The 26,073-nt window shown below is 48.7% G+C and overlaps 1 protein-coding gene across 1 annotated transcript in view; it reads right to left on the bottom strand.

The window, feature by feature from the left end:
• Nucleotides 1-26,073, bottom strand: part of ANKS1A (ankyrin repeat and sterile alpha motif domain containing 1A) — a 167,162-nt gene that overhangs the window by 32,325 nt on the left and 108,764 nt on the right. The window lies entirely within an intron of this gene.

Genomic DNA, 26,073 nt, shown 5'->3' with positions numbered 1-26,073 from the left:
ACTGACTCCTTTATTGGCCTGGAGACACCCCACACTTGCACTGTAACTTCCCCACTAGCTGTTTTATGGTGTGTCCCAGGGACATGAGAGGTCCAATGCAGGGGAGGACCCTGGATCAAGCTGTTTCTTCTAGAGGCCACACGGTGCCTTGCCCAGAGCTGGTTTATGAACGGCCCCGGTGACAAACGCGTTACCACTTGTTAAATGCCCAGGCCAGCCTCATCGCCTCACTAACATGGTAAGAGGGGAAAGGCACGTGACACCTCTGGACCTCAGTCTGGATTCTCTAACTCCCCTCTGCATTTTTCTCTCTTCCCCACCTCCCTGGGTCGCTGGCACAGGGACCTCACACCCACAACTACCTGCTGGCCACTTCCCTCAACAATCCTGCCCAGCCTAGCTCACTGCCAAGCGAACTTGCCACCCCATTTCTCAGGTGAGGACGCTGCAGCTCTGCCCACAGGTCGACACCCAGTGCCCACCCCATCCCCCACCGATGGCACTACTCTGAGGGGCCGAGGCTGCTCTGTGTGAAGAACCAGGGCCAAACCCCCTTCTCAGGCCAGCCGGCCCTGCTCAGACAGTGCCCCCCATTTCCAGGCGCACAGGAGGAGTCCTCGCCTCCCCAGAGGCCCAAGCCCTTGCCACCAAGTGACCGACGATGCCAGACTGGCTGCTCCGCGGTGCGAGGCTCCCTGATGCTGCCGCCACCACCTCCCAGCCCAGAGAGCACGTAAGAATTCATCGCCATCTCTTGTCTTCTGCCCTCAGCAGCAGACAGGGCTCCTCCACCCGGAGCGGAATTTGATTCCCCACATTTGATAAAGGGTCTAAGTTATTTTTTCACCTCTCCCCCCAGACTGAATTGCACCAGGCCTTGAAAAGACAAGGATGGATTGAAGTAAATTATTTGTCTTGATTTTCTAACCCAGTCAACTGTGTTTAGGGGAGGGAGACAGGACTGGAGGGGGAGGGGAGCAGCGGCCGGCAGGGGATGAATGCGTATCTGCAGTGGTGGTTGGGTGGGGGGGCTGTCCCTCCCCCAGGCAGCTCCATGAACAATGAGTCACTTCTTCTCCATGGAGCACAGCTAGTCTCCGGCTCATGGTGGGGGGCTTTGGACCTTTGCCATGTTTATAGTATCCCCATCTGAATCCCTTTTACATTGTCACCTTCCTTCTCAATCTCATTTTTCCTATGAGGCTGAGACCACAGAGCTGTCACGTTTCTGAAGTCCCTGTCCTTTGGTCTGGGACACAGGCTCAGATGAAAGCCTGTGCGTGTCTGCCCCAGGCTACACTTCCTGACCCCCATCAAAGTCTCCAACTCCCCTTCCCCTCCTCATTTTTATCCTTTACACACCTCTTGGGTGGCTGATACCCACCGTGCTCCCCAGAGTATCGTGCACCCCACAACTACCAGCTGGCCCTTTCCTTGACCAACGCCCATGCCCCAGACCGGCCACTTGGGGGAAAGTAAAGGAGACTTGCCAAGTGACCTTCTCATGCCAGGACAGCCTCCTCTGCAAGGACTCTTAACTAAAAGCCCCAAGAAACTGCTGAAAGAAGGAAAAAAGGTGGGAGACCTAGATTCCAATTAACTTTGTTACTGCTGCCACAGAACTCTGGGTTATGCACCAAGTACAGGCTTTAATAAGTGGGACAAGACTCTAAAAGATTAATGAGGATTATGTATTTGGGTTCCTGTCCAATTTATGCAATCTACTTTCTCTCCAGGAGTAGGCTGGTTTGGGGAAGGAGTGAGGAGGAGGAGGAAGCCGCTCAGAGAGGTGCAGTTCTCTCACACACTGGGAAATCTGTCTCTTGGTCCTTCTTTGGTTTTTCTTTTACCACCGGCAACCTTCCCTTGTTGGTCCTGCTCTTCCACAGCTTGAATTCCACTGCAGTGCGCTGCACTGTGGGTCTGTCTACGGATTAACGTGGCCCAAAGCAAACACCCTAGGCACCCACTCAGGATTGATTTCCTCAGCATTATGGCCAGGGAGAGAAAGGGGTTCTTCAGTATCCATCGGCTCCTCAGACTCTGCAGGGGAACATTTGCCATGTAATATCAGAGGAGATGAATGTGGAATTTTGAGCACCAAACTATATACACTGAAGAAGTAAAAAAAAAAAAAAAAATTACATATACTTAATACAAATACACTACCAATATCCATCAGATGCCCTGAGACTTCTACAGTCTGCCACTCCTAGTTATCTCTGTGAAATAGAAGTTGGATGAAGTTGATAGAGTTCCCCAAATTCATTTTAAATCACTAGGGAAAATCTTTCAGATAAGCCTTATACAAAAGAACACACATTGCACTGATTCCATTTATATAATGTTCCAGAAAAGGCAGAACGAACAAGAGTAGTTGCTGGTGGGGTAGGAAAGGGTAAAGATTGACTGGGCAGGGACATGAGGGAACTTCCTGGGGTGATGGTAATATACCATATCTCGATAGAATTTGGGTTATACAAATATATGTACTTATCAAAACTCAGGGAAAGGTGACTCATGGTTTAAGTCTTTCATAGGCATTAACCTCCCCTCAAATTGATAAACAAATACCAAACTCTAGATAATGACATACATGTTAAAATGTTTAGTGATGACATGTACTGATGTCTGCAAGTTATTTTGAAATGTATCACAATATAACATCTATTTTTCAGTGGACTGAGGGCTTAACAGATATGAGATAAAGCAAGAACAGCAAAATCTAATTGCAATCTAGGCTGTAGGTGGTGAATATACAGGCATTTACTCACTGCTCAAAAGTCTCTCTCAAGTTTTTTGTATGTTAGAAGTTTTTCAGAATAAAATACTGGGATAAAGATCTCTTTCAGAATCAAATCTTTTAGAGAATAATAAATGGTAAGACCAACGCTGTTCTGAGTTTCTTCATTTGTAATGAGCTCCGCTCAACATGCTAATAAGCAGAAACATGCCCAACAGGCAAAGGAAACAAAGAGAAAGGACTGTGGGAACTCCGACTGACTTCACCATTATTCCGAGTCACAAAGCTTCAGGGTTAAGGGCTGTCAGCCCTGCTCCTCTGCAGTGTGGCGTTCTCTCTTCTGGAACTCGGCTAACCCCCAACTTGCCGGACTGAAAACTCAATTATCAGCGTTCCTAGGGATGAACAGGCCCTGGGAAATTGGTTCTTATGAATCAGACTCAAAAGACACTGATCCCTCCTTCGGTGGGCTGCTTTAGCACGATAAGCAGCACGTTAGGATACTTGGCTAGTATCCTCTACTGCCCCAAATCCATCAAATGGGATCAAAGCCATCCTCAGAATACTGCACGGGCAAGAAGCGTGGACCATGCCAAGGGCTTGTTCAGTGACCCCCTTACTACTTCAGGAGGTCATCCTGAAAATCAGGACAAGTGCTCACAGCAAGCAAGGTACCCTTCTTGGAAAGCACTTAGATCAGCACTGTTAACACTCCAGCTTTCCAGGGTGGACAGGTTCCAGGGCTAGGTTCCCGCAGGGGGCTGCCGTGCCCTCGGCGTTACCAGCTGGGGCGGGGGTGTGGGCAGGGGGATGGTAAGCCATCCCATTTAGGGCTTCTACATTTTAACTTGTGCATGTTTCTGGCTGCGCTGGGCCTCTGGCGCTGCTCACGGGCGTTCTCCAGTTGCAGCAAGTGGGGGCTGGTCTCTAGTTGCGGTGCACAGGCTTTTCACCGCAGTGGCTCCTCTCGTTTCGGCACACCAGCTTTAGGCGTGTGGGCTTCAGTAGCTATAGCGCACAGGCTTAGTTGCCCTGTGGCATGCGGAATCTTCCTGGACCAGGACAGGGATTGAACCAGGGTCCCCTGTCTTGTAAGACACAGTCTTCACCACTGGCCCACCAGGGAAGTCCCCTCCCATTTTAATGATGAGGAAACCAAACATCAGAAAAGTTAAATAACTTTTAGCTTAAAGAACATGATCACAGAGCTAGAAATATGTGGCCAGTGCCTGATTATCTTTCTAATTCAACTTATTTAGGGCCTAACTTCTACTCTAGGAAAACTCAAGAGAACAATTTTAAATACATGGGACTGAGGACACTGGAACAAGAAACCTGAGGTCAAAATGCACTTAAGGGACTTCCCTGGTGGTCCAGTGGTTAAGACTCTGTGCCCCCGCTGCAAACGGCGTGGGTTCAATCCCTGGTCAAGGAACTAGGATCCCCTATGCTGCCCAGTGAAGCCCCCCCAAAATCCACTTATTCAGTTGTGGAATCTTGGGTAAGTCATTTAACATTTTTTCAATTTCTCTTTCTATAAAATGTGAACAAAAAAACTCATCATTCAGGCAATCACCATTACAGGCAAATTACTTGACTTCTCATCCTTACCCTTGTGGCTCAGCTGGCAAAGAATCCGCCTGTAAGGTGGGAGACCTGGGTTCGAGCTCTGTGTTGGAAAGATCCCCTGGAGAAGGGAACGGCTACCCACTCCAGTATTCTGGCCTGGAGAATTCAGTGGACTGTTCAGTCCATGGGGTTGCAAAGAGTCAGACACCACTGAGCGACTTTCACTTTCACTTTCTTTCACTTTCTCATTCTTAAGCCTCAGTTTCCACAAAGGCAAAATGGAGACCTCAACATGAGCCTGCTGTCAAGATCTGAGACAGCACATGAGGTGTGAAGTGTTTGGTTCCCAAACAGAGCTTCAGGGTGGAGTTAATTTACTGTGACACGAGTTTGAGCAACCTCTGCACTGCCTAAAAGACGTGGGCTTCCCTGGATGACATCACCCTGGGAGGAAAGACAAGGTCCTCTCGGCTGCAAGCACAGATGGCGAGACCTGATCCTTCTCCAGAGGCAGTGGTCGGTCTACCCGGGTTCCAGGGAAACTCGGGGCCTGCCATCTCCCTGGGCCCCGGCAGGAGGTACTAAAGTGCCTTCTTAAATTAAGTCCTTGGAAAAATAGGGTTAAGCCTAAGAGCCGTTTAGTTTTCATTCTGTAACCCACTTGAGCAGATGTCAGCCTCCCTCATGCAGAGAAACATCTGCAGTCCTTGTGAAACCACAGAGGCTGGTGGAGAGTCCACGCAAGCCCTTCCTCACCCGCTTCAGCTTACAGAACTTAGATGGTGTTTGCGCATGTGAGTCACAGTCATCTGGTTCCAGAGGAAACAGAATTCCACCTAAAAACAAGTTAATCAAAACCCAGATTCCTTTGTTTAAAAAAAAAAAAAAAGACTGACCAGCCGTAAAGGGGTTCTTCCTTCTGGCAGAAACTGTTTGGAACATGCTGCGTGAACAATAGCTCACATCCTGGACGCTCAGCTGGAGGCTGCTTCTCCATTCAGGACAAAATGTTTCATGTGAGGGAGGTGACGCCTTTCTAGCAGGCAAGAGACAGAGGACCAGGGACAATACTCAGCAGAGGAGAGCGAGGAGAGGGAGAAGAGGGAGGAGGGCTAGAGGCACCAAGCCCTCACCTCAGAGAACTCGGGGAGGAAACAGGTGGACACGGGGAAATCACGTGGTCACCGGTGATGAGGTGACACCTACCCTGCAAGTCTGTTAATGATTTTGCTTAACTATGGTTTTTCTAGTAGTCATGTATGGATATGAGAGCGGAATCATAAAGAAGGCTGAGCACTGAAGAACTTTCAAACTGTGGTGCTGGACAAGACTCTTGAGAGTCCCTTGGACTGCAAGGAGATCAAACCAGTCAATTCTAAAGGAAATCAACGTTGAACACAAACTGGAAGGACTGATACTGAAGCTGAAGCTCCAATACTTTGGCCACCTGACGCGAAGAGCTGACTCACTGGATAGGACCCTGATGCTGGGAAAGATTGAGTGCAGGAGGAGAAAGGGGCAACTGAGGATGAGAAGGTTAGATAACATCACCGACAAAATGGACATGAATTTGAGCAAACTCTGGGAGATAGTGGAGGACAGAGGAGCCTGGTTTGCTGCAGTCCGTGGGGTCGCCAAGACTCAGACACGACTTAGCGACTGAACACACACACAACTGAGCAACAGATTAGCAACTCGTTAATCGACCAATGCTGCCCACAACCACAGGGGCAGGAGCCTCTCAAGCACATCCGGAGTCTTCTGCTTCCACTGGCTGAGGGTTCTGCTCACTAAGAACCAGGTGGGATCATTTCCAAAAATGTTTAAAATAGTTATATGTGTGGATAGAAATAGGCAATTAAACGCTATAGAAATGAAACAAGTGCAAAAAGCTGTTTCAGTGATGACCAGGTAGATGTCTCCATGAGACTAATTTTTAAAAATGTGTTCTTGAATTGTGTTGTTGGAGAAATAAACTGTAAAAATTTCTAAAAGAATTCTATACTCAGAGGGCTTCACAAGTGGCTAAATGCTTGCCCCTTGAGAAACTCTGTCTAAAAGTCTGAATCAATCCTCTATTGCAGAGGACAGAGAATTCCAAATTAGCAGGCCCACCCAGAAAGAAAAAGCCCCAGCTTCACAAAGACTAGCCTACATATCTACGCGTTGGGGTTAAATTATGACGTTTGTATTCTTTTTAAGATGACTTCCTCCATTAACAGAGTTCTGTGATTAACCAAACAACCCTCGTCCTGACTGGCCACACAGACAGCCTCCCGGGTGGAGCTGGCAGCACTGTCTGATAGACTCTAGCCTCTGCTATATCAATATCCTGAGCTCTGCAGGTAGGAATTCTCAGACCACTGTCATTATCAAGTAAGCCTAGACTCCCACACAGAGCTGCTTCCTCCAAAAGGCGTCTCTGCAGAGGGCTAGGAAACAGTTCCAGGTTACTGGAGCATACTTCAGCCCTTCCTTTTTCCGCACTGAGGTTCCTGTTTGAGCAGCGCCTTACCCACCGCCATGGTCCAGGGCCAAGCAGCCTGGGCTGTACGACTGCTTCTGGTTACAGAGCAAAGTCCTGGGTTCTTACGTACTACCAACTCAGAGGCCACCTCACACAAGTCAAACCTCCAGCTTCTACTCATGGCATCAGGCACGTGATGAATGGGAACAGCCCTAGGCCACCCGGATCTCCAGCTGGGAGCACAGGGCACTTTAACTGAGATGGGTCCCCTTATGTCCGCCTGCTCCCCTTCCCCTCCCCCGGCAGACCATGGGACACCAGGGTCCTCTAAGTCTCAGAGATGTGTTCTAAACTTCAAGGGCATCCAAGGTCATCCTGAGCAAACAACCTGAGCTAGGAACCAGTCTGTGCCCTGCCCCAACCCCAATCGGCTGTGCAAAACAAATCAGGAAAATATCATCCTTATATCTCCTAAATATAATCAGGGAAGATAACACACATGGAAATCCTCCGTGGGAGTGGCAGGCACACAGAGGATAGCTCTCGTGCGGGTGGGAAGCCGCGCTCGGCGGTGCAGACAACAGTGAGCCCAAGGCGCCCAACCCTGGCTGGGCTGGCATGGGCCTGCCTCTCAGCCCACCGTCCTCACCAGCCTGCACTCTGCTCAGGATCCCCACTGTGGGGCCGCCCCTGTATCTTTACCCTACTACTCCCTTCAGGTCCGGCTCGAGTCGCCTGGGCTCTTCCACGCCATGTGGTCTAATAGAGCAAAGTATTCCGAAACAGAACAAGGCTTTATCCTTGGTCTGTGACTTTGGCAAAACACATGAACCTACCTGAACCTTGTCTGTAAATGGAGAAACACCTGCTTCAAGGTATGAGACGGAGATTAGATGCGATACCTGAGGGAGGGTGCCCGGCACACAGCGGACATCTAATAGCTTCGGTGCTCTGCCAGCACCCTTTGGGGACTGAATGCATCCGAGGTTTCTGTCTTCAGATCCTCGCAGCACAGGTAGCCTGGCCATCCTAACACAAACGTGTCCATGTAAATATGGTCCAAGGAGGTTCCTGGTCCTTTGACATAAGCCTACTTGTATTTCCCATGGGTGCTCCTAGCAAGTACTGAGCACTGGCCTGGCTGAGTCAATACCCCGTGGAAAACACACAAGGACTTTTAACCCGAACAGGTTCTTAGGAATTTGCTCAGGACATACATTTTTCTTCCGTCTGAGACTTTTCCTGAAGAGGAAATAGGAGGGGGAAAGTGATGGCTTTCCCCGCAGCCATGCGGCATCTTGCCTCCTAGTCCCTCCACTGCATCCTCACTGCATCCCTGCGGGTTCCTGCCGACATCCTCTCGCATCTCAGCCCCGTGCTGACCTCAACCACAAGGAAATGCGACCGATCCTCTTTAAAAAAAAACAAACACAAAAACTGAAATACTTCTTAAATTCCAGACAGTATATTTTATAACACTGTAATTTCAACACTAATAACAAATGACCCATTCACAATCTCCCCACCTGGTTCAGGAAACAGAATACAGCCAATACAACACCGCCCTTCCCGGGTCCCAGCCACCCTTCCCTGCCCCAGAGGCCACTGGCCTCCTGCAGTAAATGCGGTCGTTCTGCTTTTCCTTACTGTTAGCCGTCCATGTCTGTGCTCCTAAGGAACATGGGTTTCTGTCGCTCTTTCCTGACCACGTGGACAGGAGCACAACTTGATATCCCCAAAGGAACACTTCAGGTTCTGGGACCAGAGCTCAGGCACAGGGCTGTCTCTGGCTGGTGAGGAAATGGGGGGCCATGGAAAGGCCCAGCATCTGAAGACACACCAACATGCCCCCGCTTCTCATCAGGCTGGCAGGGTGAGGTCACGTGCCTTCTGGGACTGAGAAAACCCACTCCCTACATGGGCAGCAGCATGAAACGACTGTGGATTAAATGCCATGTTCAAGTACACAGTCACACCAGCCAACCAGAAGGAACACAGCCTTTCTCAAGCAGTCTCAGTGGGGACCGCCCGCCCTGGGAAAGCCCTGGGGACCTGTACTCTTGGGCCTGTTGGCAAGGGAGTCTGGTGTGTTGCGATGACAGAGTACTGGACTTTCTCAGGAAGAACATGAAAGGCTGCATTCGGGAGAGGAAAGGCAGAAGAGACAGTCACGCTGCCTTCTCCACCCTGTGAGGCGCTGGGGGACCCCTGGGGCCCCCCACCCTGCAGAGCCCATCTCTTGCCTTGGCTCGCACCAAGATTCCAGAGTGAACACAACCCACCAGTCCCAACTGTTCCGCAAGTATTTATCAAGGCCAAGACTGTTCCCCAGGGGCTGGGGTGTGCGTCTAGGAGGGAGGGCCTTTGGAAAAGGAGTGGGAGATACAGCCTCAGGACACCACCACGAGGGAGAGGTTGTCAGAGGAGCCAAAGAAAGACCGAGTATTCCTGCTAGTGTGAGACCCAGGGCAGCCATTACTTAAAAACATTTCTCTACCATCTCTACTGTTGGCTCCTTCTGCCAGTCTGTTTCCCATTCTCGCCTTGTTTGATAAGCAATAACAGTTTAAAAGGGGGCTGCGTGCTTATTTCAGAAGCAGCAAAACTGGGAGACAACTTCCAACTTTGTCCCTTCGCAGAGTTCTGGAATAAGAGGAAAGAGGGAGGAGACAGCGGGGAATCATTCCGAGCAGGTGTGCAGACTCCAGGGGTCCTCGGGGAGGAGAAAGGAAGGCTCCCCGATGCCCCCCAGGGTCCTGGATCCGAGGTCAGGGGTCCCAAGCTGGGCTTCCCAGTTCCACTGTTAACAAGTTACAGAACCTTGTCTAAGATTCTACCTCTTACAGAATCCCATGCTTGAGTGACAGAGGAACTCAGAAAAACAGTGCAAGTTCAGACTGAAGGAGTTTAGTACTCACGGCAACCGAAATCAACAAGATTTGTTTTTCTCAAGTATCTTTGAGCTCAGGTCGTGTGTGTGTGTGTGTACATGTGTGTGCGGTTGTACACACACACACACATCAGAATCTCAAACATGCTCTTACACTGTTGAAAATAAACAGGGTAGCTTCAGTCAAAACTGTGAAGTACGAAACCTCTAACTTCCCTTTTTTCTTTTTATACTTTGCTTCCAGAAGTGAGAATAAGTAAGTACAGCTGGTTTAAGGATTAACAAACTCAGCCCTTGGGCCCTCACCACTGTGTCGATGGCAATGGAGGCCAGGAAGGCTGGACCAAGTGAGGCGGGAAACCACAGACTTGGCCAGCAGGGGCCTTAGAGAGGATCCAGATGAGCCCATTTTGCAGGTAAGGAAACTGAGGCTCAGAGTCATCCACTGACTTCACCAAGGCCATGACAGAGGCCACACAAGGCTGACCCTTGCTTTCTGCCTCTGTTGAGATGCCCTACTGACCTGGCAGCTGAGCAGGCAGCAGAATACGGAGTAACCCTTGGTGAATACACTTTAGCCTCCAGAGGGCTAAGTCCTGAAAGAAAAAGACCCGATGCAAAAATAAGCTTCTCTACATCCTGGGACACTTGCCTCTTTTTAGAAAATGGCATCTGTGCAGAGCACCGTGTTGTCTTGCTTCAACAAGGAGACACAGGGCAGTGGTCCTTAAACCCAGCAAATGTGTGGGCCATTTTCCCCTAAACTGGGACAATGGGAATATTACAAGGCTGCCTTTCATCATGACACATAAAGACTTTAAAAATGAGCAGGATGGAAGTATGAAGGAGGTCTTTGTGATGACAGAACAATTCTGCATCTTGACTATGGTGATGCCTATACGAACCTACACTCAAAAAAACTGTATAGAATCACAATCCCCCACCCCAAACCAGTGAAATGAGAACAGGGTCTGTGGATTGTATCAATTTCCTGACTCTGATATTGTGCAAGAGTTATATAATGCATTAGACTATTGGCAGAAACTGGGTGACGAGTCCCAAATAAAGGACCTCTCTGTACTATTTCTGCAACTCTCTGTGAATCTATAATTATTTCAAAACAAAAAATATGAGTAAAGGAAAAAATCTTAACATGAAAATTTCCTTGTTTTATAAAAGGACACGTAAAGTACAAAGGATGAACATATTTAAAATTAAAGCAGTTGGCAAAAAATCTGCCATCAGCACCACCATGACACTCCTCACTGTCCCCAATCTCCTTTTATCATGGACCAGTCAAAACTGTTCTGAGGACTATCTTTCCTCCATCCTCAGCAGCCTAGCGAGCACACTCACTGTCCCAACAGACCCACTGGGAGGGAGGCCTGGCGCTCCCAGCCCGCTCGGCTTCAGACAGTCCTCTGCAGCCGTGAGAGGCCAGAACACAGAAGTGGGACAGGATGGGGTGCGGTCTGAGGCTGAGGGGGCAGGGGGGGTTTCTGGTAACAAACTGAAGCTTCTCTTCTGCCTTCTACTCTTCTGACCAGCACCCAGAACCTTCTGCCTTCCCTATTCTCCTCCACCAGAGCAGAGACACTCACTGTCTGCCATTTACAATCCCGAGATTTCATAATTTGCGCCACCTGCCCCTCACGGGCTCAGACTCTGAGACCCAGGTCCGTTCTCACAGCACACGCTCCTGTCCTCCTGCCGCCACCCTTGGCAGCTGCTCTCAGAGCCCTGAGGACTTGCCTGCCACATTCCTGGCAGCCCCAGATCCCAGGATCGGGTGTGTCCCAGCACCACGGTGGGGGTACCCACAGACTTCCAGGCTGGGGGAGGGGTGTAGCCAAGAGAGCTCAGGAAACCTTAGCCCTGGGCTACTGACAGGGTAGCATCAGCATTTATCACGCCTGTGCCCAACAAGCCTGGTTTCCAACTACAAACACCTGCAGCTCTCTGCGGGCTCTTTTCAGCTGCCAGGGCCCTTGGGCCTGGACCCTGGCTGGACTGGAAGTGGGCTGGAAGTCCAGAGAGCAGCACGCACTGAGACTGAGGGGCTCCTTCCCCCCGGGTTCCCTGGTGGGTCTGAGCCCAGGCCCAGGCAACAAGCCCCTTAGTAGTTCCCTTTCTTTCTCACACTCTTGCTCCCCAAGGAGTGCTTCCTCGGATCCCCTCCCAGATAAACTGTTTGCGTCTAGATACTGCTTTGGGGGAAGTCTACCTAAGATAGATGATCACGGGAAAGACCAACAGCGGAGAGATGAGAGCCGAATTCCCGCCATGAATGAGCGTATCTCTGCGGGTGTCTGAAGGATGTGATTGGCGTAAGGAGGGAAATTGCCAACAGCGTGGCCACTATCAGATATGAGAAAGCTAATAAGGGGGAAAAAAAGATAAAAACTTGATTTGCCTCGGTAATACTCATTACAGCCATTTATATAAACTGCTTTTCATTTACCTAATTACCACTAGCACAATAATTATCACGGATATATTAAATGTGCCCGATAAAACTGGCATTAAATTTTACTTGCTTTCTAGTGTTATGCATCCCTACATTTAGTTCTTGTATGTTCATAACTGCGTGCTCCGTTCACTGTCTGTTCACAACTAGAGGAAACACGCCCGAGACTTACCTCCTAAAACAGAGGCTGTCAGACTTCGGCGTGCTTGGATTGCCGGGAGAGCAGAGCCTGTTACAACCTTGGTTGCCGGGCTTCCCACAGAGCGGCTAATTCACCAGGTCTGGGGAGGAGCTAAGAATTTGCATTCTAGCAAGTTCCCAGGTGAAGCTGCTGCTGCTGCTCTATAATCATACTTTGAGACTCACTGCCTTAAAGTGCAATAAGGGAAACAGCAAACTGTAAGGTCAAACTTTTCAGCTGGCATCTGCAACATGAAAGACTGGTAGTCTCTTCCAAGAAAACAAATGGAATCTTCTAACAATCTAGATCAGATTTGGTATGCTGGTACTGTTACCAAAAAGGGTAAAATTAACTCTGTTGCTCAAACAAGTCCCAGGAGATCTGGGTTTGCTCCTTTGTTCAACCAGTGGGAGTGCCCCTTCTGTGCCAAAGATGTTGCTAAGCAACAGAGGCTTGGGTACTGTCAAAGGTCTCGTGAGACACTGGGTAGGTCGCATTCTCTACAGGCCGAAGTCTACTAACCTGTAAAGGAGATAACTCATATTTACGGAACCTTCCGTAAATATGACATTTTACGATGAATCAAAGTAGTATTGCGGCTCAGAGCAAAAATATCCTCCCTGGCTGTGTGGGCAGCATGATGAGAAATGTGGATAAGATCCTAGCTGTTCCAACAGGGTGACTGTGAAAGAGCAGGTGATGCCCTGGCAGCAGTCCTGGCCCTGCTCAGTCCAATCTGAGTCAACGAAGACCCCCAGTTAAAGGTGCTGCCAAGGTAGGTCAGTGCTGTGCCCAATACCAATCAAAGAATGTAAACGCACCTAGCATGAAATGCATGTTCATAACTGGCACTCCCCTGATATATTACGACATTTAATCACTCCAACTGCTCAAGAGAAAGCTGGAGCCACTCGCTAGAATTAAGGATGCTACGCTAACCTCCTCAACTGGGATTTTAAATGAGCCTCGTGCTAACAGCTTTCCTCCTCTGAATGCAAAGCAGGACACCGAGCAGAGGCGGGGCGGCCACCTGTGAAGGGCAGCTGCTGGTGACACTGCTCTGTGCCTCTGAGAGGCCTGGCTTCCAAATCATCTCCTGAAGTGTCCCAGGCGAGGGACTAACCTTCCAAATTTCACAGGGAACCTATAGGAAACATTCTTGTTTTATGCTCCTTTACAGATAGAAAAACTCATACCCAGAGATGACCACAATTTGCTAGAAACCACCAAGGAACCAACCGTGGAACTGAGGAGAGGAGTGAGGCTGTCCGATTTCTGCCCAAGGCAGGCTGGCAACATCCAATCAGCACGAGGCGACGCACGAGGGAGAAAGGAACTCAGTTAAAACAAACACCAGCCCTAAGCCCCATATGACAAGGTGGCGTAAAGGTGATAGAGGTGGAAAAAGAATCTGGCCACGGCAGGATCAAGGCCGGGCACCATGGGCTGGGGCACACTTACTCCCACCAAGCCAACCCAGGAAAACACACAGTTCTTTTATAGACAAACAACTACCGTTTTCTTGGTCTCACATGAGGTATAAACCAGAGCATATTTAGAAAGCTGTTTTTGTTGAACACATAAAACTTAAGTAAAAACACTAAAGTGCATCATTAAGACCAGCCCCTAGTCCCTACTTTCTGTCAGAACACTGCCCTGAAACTCTCCTCACACAAAATCCAGAAGCCAGACTCCCTTCAGAAAAGCTCCCTAAGACAAGGAGCGAGGTCCTTTAGCTGTGCAACCTGCACTCAGAGCTGGCACCGAGTAAGTACCTGCTGGTACGGTGGACGGTGTCAGCCTGCCTGGACAGCCACTGACAGTGCGGCTGAGAGCAGGCTCCAGGGAGGCCAGCTAGCGCCTCTGCACCCGCTACTCATGGCGAGACGGTTCCTGAGCCAATGTCTGCCACCGACTCACAGGACAAAGAGCCCCACGGGCGTACAATCACCGTGTGAACTGAGCTGCTTCCTTGACCTGTTCTAGTACACCACCTTTAAGTGTCTGTATCTTCGTTTCATCTCGTTATGCTGGGATTTCGGGGCAAGGCTGTGCTCAGCCTATTCAGTCCTGCAGATTTCACAGGTGTCAATCATATCCTTGGCTCCAGCTTCATTTCTTTGGACAGGGAACCCTCACCCTTGGAGAGCTGACTGCCTCTAACCAAGGTGGCTTTGGATTTATGATGCTGTATTTCCTTTTGTAGCTCAAAATTGAGAAAATATAGACATAATTACCACATTACATAGAACTGAGCAAACAATGCAATGATACTAGCCTGAATAATGCTAAGCATACGAAGGCTTGGAAATGTATTTCAATTAATATCAGTAGGAAGCATTTGTCTAAACTAAATCAAGGAAAGGGCACAGTGACAAACTTGGTAGAGGTACACAAATGCTCCCCAGAGCAGCTCTTGAGTGGTACGATTACAGAAGATATTCAGGGACTCGCGAATGAAATTCACTCTTCCCATTGTTGGAAATGTTACGGGGCAGGTGCACCTCATTTTCCACAAGCCAGGCTGAGATCCAGCAAACGCTGCTCTGTGGAATGGCTTGGGTGTGACCACAGTGATGATGTCACATAAAGCTCTCAGTGACACAGGATGGAGCTCTTGTCCAGGAATGGGGCCCGAAGAGGCTGCAACATCCAGCCTGCTCGGGTCCATCTGGGCAGCTGAAACCCTTCTGAGACATGCATGCCTGCACCTCTACATGAGGACCAACAGACGAGCTCTTCACTGAGATCAGCCTCTGGTGCCATCCTCAAGGGTCCGGGAGATTTGACATTGAAACCTCTGTCAGCAGTGAAACAAATGCATCCATCAGTGGGCTCTGGCCTTAATTCTCAAATGGCAGTTCTCAAATGGCTGCCCAGGATGAAAACAGGCCAAACCTAACTGAACCTTCAGAAGAAATTCAGCCTAGGGAAACAGCATTATCTGAGCTGCATGGCCAGACCTCTGTGTTAACCCAACAGGGGAAACTCATCAAGGACCTTCATTCTGGATCAGCGGCAATATTGTTGATTTTTTTTAAATGGGCTTTGGAAAATTCCCTTTTCTGACAAATCGATTCTACCTGCACCACAGATGTCAGCGATGCTAACGCTTCCACTCTATCAAGTAAGTGCCTGTGAAGCCTTTAAACACATGGACGCAGCTGAGGATTTCTTTGGTTCTGCATTCACTCCACTGCAAGTTCTTCTGGACACCTACAGGGATGGATGGAGCTACCTGGGCAGGAGCTGATATTTTAACTGAAATGGACCTGAAACATACCATACTTGGTTTGGTTCTTTCCTCCTCTCGATCTAATTGAAAAGATTAGGGGTCAAGAACTGGCCAAACCTATCTCTAGTCTTTACTTCAATATATGATGTGCTAAGTCGATTCAGTCATGTCCGACTCTGCAACCCTATGGACTATAACCTTTCAGGTTCCTCTGTCCGTGGGATTCTCCAGGCAAGAATACTGGAGTGGGCTGCCATTAAAGCAGAAAGAGTTATAACGCCTACTGTGACATTTGCAAGGGGGGATTTTTATTTTCAAATCCTTTATGACTGTTAACTATTTAATGTATGGGGGAAGGGGCAAGCAGTAAACGGAGTTAGCTTAAAACCGATATCAGCATTTAAATGTAAAATTTAATGCTCCCTCTCCAAATTAGAATGTTTTCATATAGCATTTTTGGCTTAAAAAAAATGGAGGGAGGGGAGTTAATCTATCAAATTAAGTGAGAAATCCATAAAACACTGGCAATAAACCTCTTCTGAAATCCATAAATTTCTATGCTCCCATCTATGAAGCAAATTATTCTGCATATTCTCTAGAATCCCTTGTTGTGATATAAAAGAGCTATTACTTATTACTAGAGAATGAGTAAGAAAATAAAATTCAAGATTGAAAGGTGAAAAAAAAAAGATTGAAGGGTGAGCTGGAGAAGGACTTAATTATTCTATCTCCCTCGGGAACAAAAAGAAAGCGCTCTCTGCTCAAGCCTGGAAAGGTCCTCAGCCATCCAAACCTTGAGTCCTTAGACTCAGGACCTCTGACATCTTTCCAAGGTCCTTGACCACTGACACATTTCTAAGTGTCCCTTTTGTAAAATGAACTGTGATTACTATCCTTGAAATGTCTCTAATCTGGTTAGGGAAACAGACCATGCACAAAAAGACAAGATCAGCAATGACCAGTGTGGCAAATTAGTGCCTGAGGAAAGAGTGTCCAGTGAGAGGCCTCTGCACTCCGGGCTGCAAGGGGGCAGGTTCTGGGACCAACAGAGGCTTGCCCTCCTCTCCTTGACTGGGGTCCTGTCCTCACTGATCTAAACTGAGCCCCGTTCCCCACCTTCCACCTCTCACAGTACTTTCAAGAGCACTTATCTTTGTTTGTACCTGTTTAATATAACCTCTTCCTTTTGACTGTAATCTCTCAAAAGCTGGGTCTATCTATTTTGTTTACTATTTCACTTCTCTACTATGCCCAGGGTCTAGAACAATGAGCACACAGCAGGCTCTCAATAACTGTGAATGAATGAGCAAGCTTTTGGCATTTCAACAAGAAGAAATGGAGAAAGGCATTCCAACAGGGACAAAGGTATAAACCAAAGCGTAGAGGAAAACAGTGGGTAAAGGAATTGATGGGAACCAGAAAAATGGAGTGCAAGATGAGACAGAAAGCCATGTGTAGAAGCTGGAATATTCTCTGCAGAACCATGAATCCAGGCTGAGAAATTTCAACTTTGTGCTATAGCAATAGGGCACCGGGGAGGTTCTTAGTCAGGGGAGATGATACAAAATATTTAGGACCATGTCAAGGCAGTGACAAGTAACATGGACTAGAGGAGAAGCCCAGAGCAAAGCAGAACACTGAGGGGGCGGCTGTTGAGCTGACATCAGGAAGGTGGGGATGGAGAGGAAGGAGGAGATTCTGAGAGAAAACCTTGGTGACTGACACAGGGTGGGGAGGGGAGGAAGCACTCGGAGTCAAGAGCACATGAGGGGTTGAGACAGCCTTTACAGAGCCAGGCATGGGGCAATTCACACCACACAGGCTTCCCCAAACCTCATCCATCCTGTTGCTTAAAAAAAAAAAGAACTGCTACAAAATCATCTCTACCTCTAAATAAGGCCACAGTGAGAGGCCTACAGAGGCTACACACTGCCTGAGAAGGCCTCAGGGGCCAGGCAGCCCCTCGCCTGTCAGGAGGAGAGCAGGTACAGTCACACCTCCGTGCCAGGGGAAAGACCTACACTGATTTTGCCAAAAAGCACAGCAGGGGAGAGGCTGAACCCTGCCTCAGGCGGGGAGCGCGGGCAGAAGCTTCACAAGGCAACTCGGAGCCGTCAGTCACCTCACAGAGCAGCTCTCTGTATGGCCTCCTAAGGCGGAAGAAGGGGCTCTCACACACACGGCCCTGGATTTGGGTTCACTGGGAACAGGTTCCTGTGATTTTTCAGGAGAGTAGGTTCATCAGACTCCTTGATGAGGTGTTACCGGGTGGTATGTGACAAGTAAAACTCCATCAGAATATATAATGCAATCTGTGGTGACGTCCTACGACTCTGAGAGGACCTGAAGACCTAAACGCAGCCAGAGAAGAGCTGGGGCGGAAGCGGTGTGAGAACCACCACCAGAGCTGAGGGAGAAAGAGCTGGATTTCCTGGCAAGGAAATGAGAAGGTCTGAGGGTGGGAGGACAGAATCTCAGTGTCAAGTATCTGCAGAACTGCTAGGCAGGACAGTGTGCAGGATCCAGAACTGATGCGGTGGAACTCACAGACCCTAACCGGGGTCTTTCCTTTATACACCTAGACCAAAAAAAAAAAAAAAAATTCTTTTTCTGGAGTTAGGGAGAAAAGTAAAATAGGGCTGCAATAAATTGGGGTTAAATAAGACTGAAAAGTAACTGCTAATTAATACCAAAATGAAAATTCAACTCACCTATATGCTATTAATAACTACAATCTCATTAAGATTTAGAAGCTCCAACTGGTCTCCCTCATTTAACAACACCAACATCTTAGGCAAGTCATTTCAGCTTGCAAACTTTAGTTTCCTCATTTGGAAAACTGAATCCAATAGTGGACAAGATCAAATAGTTGCTATAAAAATCACCAGGATGCTTGGTCTTGGCAGCCATTTTTGGATTTGACACCAAAAGCAAAAGGCAACAGAAGCGAAAATAAGAAAGTAGGACTGCATCAAATTAAAAAGCACCTGCACAAGCAAAGGAAATCAGTAACAAAATGAAAAGATAACCAATGGAATGGGAGAAAACATTTGTAAACCACGTATCCAAATGAGGAGTTAATATCCAAAACATAAAAGGAATTCAACTCAGTAGTAAATATATATATATGTATATAATAATTTTTAAATGGGCAAAGGACCTAAATAGACATTTTTCTAAATTAGGCAATCAGGGCTTCCCTGGTGGTCCAGTGGCTTAGAATCCACCTTGCAATGCAGGGAATACCAGTTCAATCCCTGGTCCAAGATTCCACATGCCATGGGGCAGCTAAGCCCGAGCGCCACAACTACTGAACCTAAGTGCCACAACTACTGAAGCCTGCATGCCTAGAGTCTGGGCTGCACAACAAGAGAAGCTATTGCAATGAGAAAACCACACACTGCAACGAGAGAGTAGGCCCTGCTCACCGCAACTAGAAAAAGCCCATGTGCAACAACAAAGACCCAGCAAGGCCAAAAATGAATAAAGAAGACAAACAAGTGGCCAACAGGTACATGAAAAGATGCTCAACATCATTAAGCAACTTGGAAATGCAAATCAAAACCATAATGCGCTGTCACCTCACACCTGTCAGAATGGCTGTTCTCTCCGGTCCTACGAGCCAGCACAGAGCTATTCGCCCAGCAGCAGACCCCAGGACGGCATGCCCAAACGCACAGCAGACACAAGGCACCGCCCTGGTTTTCTTTGGAGGGTCTGTTGAAAATAGCTCCAAAGCAGAAAGGAACTGGAACATTTATACAAACCACACCACTTCCACTGAGTTTACAATGGCTTCCTGGTTGTTTAAATCAGGGCAGGCAAGAACAGACTGTCAGACAAATTGTCATTTGCAGGCTCCTAGTGAGCTCAGGCAGTTTCCACCTGTCCAGAGAGATAAACAGGCCACTCTGAGTTATGGACAGGTGGGCCCTGTGGCGCAAAGACTAGCTCATCCGAGCTCCTGAGCAGGACAGAGCAGAATGCCTGGGGTAGAGTCCTCAGCATCGTGGCCCTGCCCAGGCCACAAGCGCTCCTGTTCCCCACTGGCTACTCCCCTGGGGGCACCAAAATGGGACATCGCTGGGGAAGAAAGCAGGACAAAGGAAAGTAAAGGAGCCCCAGGCGGGTCGGGCAGTGTTCCATGAAAACACAGAGCAGAGACAGGATCACATCTCTGAGGGCGAGAGCACAACAGTGGCATCCAGAAAAGACCTCTGTGTCATTGCTGAAGGTCACAGATTTCAAAGGAAGTCCACGTGCAGTCCACAGTTTTCCCAGAGTCTATATAAATAAAAGGACTATTCCACGAGTATTAAGATGCTCTGCAGAATATAAAAATATTTAATAAAAAATAGAAAACCCCAGGCAGAGAAGGCTGAGAATGAAAGGCTGTTAGCAAAGCTTCTCCTTGATTCTATCAGTAAAAATAAGAATGAAGGGGAAAAGAAAAAAGAGGAAGAAAGTAAAAAGACAGGAAAGAGCACAGATGAAAATGAGAGAAAGAGCAAAGGGGTGAAAAAAAAACAGAGAGAGAGAGAAAAATCAAGAAGCAGAACTTCCCTGGTGGTCCAGTGGCTAAGAATCTACCTGCCAATGCAGGGGACACGGGTTTGCTCCCTCGCTGGGAAACTAAGATCCCACGTGTTGCGGGGTCACTAAGCCCTTGAGCCACAACTACCGAGCCCTCACCCCAGAGTCCGTGCTTGGCAATGAGAGAGAAGCCACCAGAGTCACTGCAAGTAGAGAGCAGCCCCTGCTCACCATAACTTAAGAACACCCACTCACAGCAACTAAGACCCAGGGAAGCCAGAAGTAAATAAGTAAATAAAAGAAAATAAAGGGCAGAATAAGTAAAAAGATAGGAAAAACAGCAACGAGGAAATCTGGAGATGCAGGCAGGGGTGGTCACACTGATCTTCTCATCACTGGCCAACTGCAGAGCCAGGACCAGCTCTGGCTTATTCACAGTGCACCAGGCCACGGAGATGCCCATATTTACATATATATTTAATCTAGACTAAGAAAATCACGTGGATTTGTCAGACAAAAAGGCCAAAACTGTTTACATAGGACTCTATATTCTGTAGCTCAGATGGTAAAGAATCTGCCCGCAATGCAGGAGACCTAGGTTCGATCCCTGGGTTGGAAAGATCCTCTGGAGAAGGGAATGGCAATCCACTCCAGTATTCTTGCCTGGAGAATCCCCATGGACAGAGGAGCCTGGTGGGCCACAGTCCATGGGGTCACAAAGAGTCGGACACGACTGAGCGACTAACACTAATACTACTATTCAATAAATGAGCTTATTTTTAAAATAGGAAAACAAAAACATCCTCCATCCTACCAGACCACTTAAAACCAAAGGTGAATGTTGAGGTTCTAGGATAAAAGTTGTGTCTCCTGAATAAACCTAGAAGCAACGTAAATAGTCACTCCAGGCTCCAATCTGTCCCCAGAGGTAGGAGGGTCACATTCTTGTTTCGAGTGGGAGGGCTGTGCTCAGCAGAAAGGACTTGTTTACATAATAAAGAACAATACACACTGCAGAACAGTGGTGTGGGAAGTTCAGCCATGGTCAGTGGAAACTCAAGCCCAAATCTCTGGGTTTAAGATCTAAGGTATTTTCTTGCACACCTGACCCTCAAGGGTTAAAAGCAGGCACAGCCTCGGTGGAGTTGAACCAATCAGCATTTCTCTCGATGACATCATGCCTCCAACTGGAGAGCCTGCTGAAAAGCGTCTAGGACCTGGCCTGGGAGGGTGCCCTCCTGGCTGCTGCCCCTTCACTCCATGTGGAGGGACTCAAGGTCCCTGCAGCTACCATTTCAGTCAAAACCAGGACACTCCCCAAACCCGTGGCCAGAGATTACTCTGTTTGCACAAAATGTATGCAAAGCATGTCCCTGTTCTTCACCCATCTCTCACTAGTTTAATGTTGATGAAAGCTGATTATGAAACACAGATTCATCACTAAAGCCTTTAGCTAAGTTCTAAATGACTCAAATGTTTATGCTAAGTAGACAAGCGGCCTTCTGTGGCTTTTCCTTTCCAGAGCTTCAATCCCATTCAAAGGCAGGTATGAGTGAGACCTATCTGATCCCTTAGGACTTTTTATCTGACCAAACTACTATCTGACCAGACACCAACTGCTACTGCCGTGTGTGTGTGTGTGTGTGTGTGTGCGTGTGTGTGTCTGTGTGTGTGTGTATGTCTGTGTGTGTGTGCGCGCGCGTGCCTATGGGCACAGTGTGCAGTGCAGCGACAGAGGATTAAAACACATCTAGGGAGCTGAGATGCTGTCGACACTGCCAACCGTGTGGAAGGAGAACAGGTTTCTTCCCTAGAGCTGGAAGCGGGAAATGCTTCCAGTTAACTGATGAATCTCTCCTGCTTCCCAGCACCCTGAACATCCACGCCTTCTGGTTCATCTGCAAATGAAGATTAATTTACAATTTACATGCAAGAGCCCTGCTGACTGCTCCAGCACACAGCCGTCTATGGTTGTTTAGACTTGACAGACACCGCGCTAGAAACGCTCGTATCACTCATGGTCCCTGCAGGAACAAGAAGGCACATTCGAACTGGGGAACTGAAGGAGCTAAATAAAGGGATTACTGGTACAGGTTTGTATTGGGGACAGAGAGAGGAACAAGGGTGGAGCCCCAGACCTAGAGGGTCTGGGGGAGGAATGTCACCAAAATGCACAGAGAACAGCTACTGAGATACGGTCTCTCACAGGGCTGTGGGGCTTCAGTCGAGCAACCCAGCCAATCCAAGATTTCCTTGGCCGAGTGATGCAGTTCACAAGGGTGGGCCTCCGGCGGCACACAGGCAGGTAGGGAGGGTGGGGAACACACTGAAGGGCAGACGGAAGATGCCATGCACCACGTCTAACAACCAGAGAACAGCTAGAAGAACGAACTAACTAATCTGATGATATAAGCAGAGGCAGGATACTGTGCTTTTCAGAATGAGGACCTGAATCCGATCTTACTGACACGGTCCCAGCAAGCCATCCCCGATACGCAGCAATTAGGTAAGAAAAGCAAATTATAAACCAGCAAATGTACTAAGATCTCAAATTTAGATATATATCAAACATTAACAGAGACTGACTATGTAGAGAGCGGAAGGTGATTTTCCCACTCCCTATCTATATATTTTACAGTTTATTTATCTTCAGCCTCTCAGTTTACCTTCTATGATGCCACAAGGGATCATTAAGACAAAGAAGGTGCTGATTTGACTGGAGAACACAGCAAGTGTCTACTGAAGCTGGGATTTAGAGCGCCTCTTAGCCTGAGCACCCTTCAAAGCAAACTCTCATTAGTAAACACAACAGAAAATAGGGAGAATACAAGCATCACTAGTGTCCACTGTCTCAGAGGTTGCCCTTAACCAGGCTAACTTCCAGAATCCTCGGTCCAGGGCGATCAATAGGGCCCACAGTAACACCTGAGAGGAACAGGCTGCATGTGAAAACAGTGGTCGTCCACTGCGCACGTGCCCAACGGACACTACTCCCACACCCAGGCAATCAAGCGGCCACACAGGCCCGGACGCAGAAGCGACACCGGAACGATAAAGGGGAGAGGCTGCAGATTGCTCTCTACCCTCTACTCCCAGGGAATCAGGCAGAAAAGCTCGTTAATTTCTCGAAGGACAGTGTGGGGCACCTGCCCTCCTATCCCAGGGGGGGCGGCTCTTCTGTCTTGGGTAGGGCAGAGTCAGGCAGGAGGCTGAAGCACTTGAACTTCCTAGTCTCCACCGACCCTTCCCCCAAAGCTCTGCCTTTCTCGAGTTCTGAAGATGCTCCAGGCCCCAGTTCTCTCCCTCCAAAGCTGCAGGCACAATAACAGTATTAATATCTACCATTCACGCAACACTTTATGCCTACTGCGAACTGTGCTGAGTTCTGAAACGTATCTACTTGGTAAAAACACCTCTGAAACACAGATTTGACCGCCTCTGTTTCACAAATGAGGGTAACCACACCGAGGCTTTCTGGAGCCTCCCACACGGAGGTGAAGTTCATGGAGCCAGGTCTACTGACTCTGGAGCGGGGCCCCTGGGCTGCGCTGTGCTGCCTTCCAGGATCAGCCCGGCCGACCCACAGGCAACCCCATCTGTGCTGGGGTCGCAGTGCCCTGCCCCAGAGCCTCCCTCTTCCTCCTGGTCCCCTTGGTGAAGAGCTGAGCTGGGCCCAAGCTCCTTCAGGGCAGCCTTCCTGACCCCTTAGAGCTAATGACGACAAAGAAAATAAAACTGTCAAGCACAGGATACGGGCAAAGCAGCCTTCAGGCAGGGGTCAGGGTGGGTGGCGAGCAGCCATTACTTAATGCCCTGCTCTAGGCAAGTCTGCCAAGCCCTGTGCTTAGGGCCAAACAGGGTGGGAAACTCTCTTCAAGTTTCTCTTTAGATAGAGCTATCCTCCCAAACCAAGTATAATATGGCTCAAAACAATACTGAAGGGTTAAACATAAAGCACTCTGTTAATGTTTACTATGCAAGTACAGCTTCATCTTCTGAATGCTTTCCAACAAGACCTCAATTGCCTTTAGTTTTTTCAGACTTAAAATGTAACAGTCCTTCTGGTGGTCAGCCTCACCACAGCCTGGCCCAGGAGTCCCTGGGTTCCCTGTATCCACTAGCAATCTCTATCCACCAAGACAGTATCAGCATATGCACCTCCTTTCATTAGGATGTAAGGAGATCCAACAGGCAACTTCAATTAAGCCTGGCTGTGCCTCGGTGATTGTATGTTTCTTTTCCAGGAGGAAATGGTGGAGCCCATAACACTGCCTGGCAGTGCTGCACACCAACAGGGCCTGGACAGTCTGTGAAGAATCGTCCAGCGCTGCTGACCGCTTGGGATGGAGGATGTACTCAGGGTGAGACATAAAGAAGGGGTGATTCATCAGGCTGGTCCAGCAGCCCGTGTGAAGAACTCTGAGACACTGCCTTGAGAGCCCATCACTCCCTCACTTCTCAGCCTCACGGCAAAGCCCTCTCACTCCCTGGTCCCAGTCTCACCTTCTACCCTTCCTTCTCCCTCTCCCTATACAGACTCTGCACGCTACAGGAGTCTCGTGACCGAAGCTCCCCCAGACGCTCGCGCTCGCTCACCTACTCTCTCTGCCTCGATGTCCCTTCTCCATCCCATGGCTCCAATCTGGTTCTAACCAGAATACCTGGCTCTTGAATTCCATGTCCAACCCCACTTCTCTGTGATCTTTCCTGAAGCCCCCTTTCTGCCCTCTCATACGCCTCATCTCTGCCCACCCCCTTCCCACTGATGTTTTTCTCTGTTATTTCTCCTGCCGCTTCAGAGAATACTGCCTCTTACTCTTAAGCTGCCTTATCCTATACTGGACTGTAAGTTAGAAAAACTCTGTTTTGAAAACAAAGGTAGAGCACACGTCCCTACAAACCTCTGCTCTCCCATGTGCCATCTTGGGCACAGGTGCTCTCGGATACCAGCTCCCTTTCCTTAAGTGGCCTGGCATCAGGCACAGGCTTACCACCAAATCCTGGTTTGCTAAAAGGTGAAGATATTCTCTGGCACAGGATCTTCCTGTCCCTGACTAAACAGAGTCCTAAACCTCATCTTATCTGGAGATGAGTGCTGGAGGAATTGGCCCCGCCCTGTTCCCATACTGGGAATGGGATTAGCTTTGGTTTACATAACTTTTACAGCTGCAACCCGGATGGGCTGGATAGGGCATTTAGTCTACAGAATGTTCAAATGGACATGCCAGCTGCAGTGGTCCCCTCCTCTTCGAGAGCTAAATTCATCTTGTGAAAATGTTCCGGGGAGACAGATCCAGTCCGCTTCAAAGGCAGCTTCCTCTCAGCTAGAAGCCTGAGAGGGTAGTACTTGAACATTCCCTGCATGTTTACCAAGCTTTGAGAAACACATTCTTCTGCCCAGGAAGACATGTCACAGGTCATTGCAAAATACTTGGGCACATATTTCTATTCTGTAACAATGGCTCGGAAAGGAACCTGGGCCTCAGATTCCAAATGTGTTCTCCTCACTAATCACTCTGTTTCCTGAACCACCTAGCCCTCCGCCCCACCAACCCAGGAATGTGGGATGGGCAGAAGGTTCTGCCGGGAGAGCATGTGGTCTTCCTGGGAAAAACAGGAGAACCACACGTGGTGGGAAACAGAAAATCCCCCTCTGGTCCCCTTTCAGCAGCTTCCCCCAAAGCCCCATCCCCCTAGCCCTGCATCTCCCCTCCTCCTCCTAAAGGCTCACAGGAAGTCCTCTGCTTCTTCCGCAGCATCTTCAGGGCGAGCCTGGCTCCCTCAGTTAGGCCGATGGGATCCAAATATTTCCAAACACCATGTCACTTCTAGGATCTGCTTCTTCTTCAGTTCTGCTCTGCTGGGCCTCCGCCCTGCAGATTAACTGTAAGTGGACCGGTCCTCTGCCACGCAGGCACGAAGACCCTTGTCCTAGCTCCAGGGCACCTGCCCCCTCCCAGCTGTCGGAAACACTCTGGTGGACGTGTG

Source organism: Capricornis sumatraensis, chromosome 22, assembly GCF_032405125.1.
Source record: "Capricornis sumatraensis isolate serow.1 chromosome 22, serow.2, whole genome shotgun sequence".
Taxonomy (NCBI): domain Eukaryota; kingdom Metazoa; phylum Chordata; class Mammalia; order Artiodactyla; family Bovidae; genus Capricornis; species Capricornis sumatraensis.
Note: the sequence above shows the minus strand (reverse complement) of the source record. Positions and strands in the feature narration are given on the sequence as shown.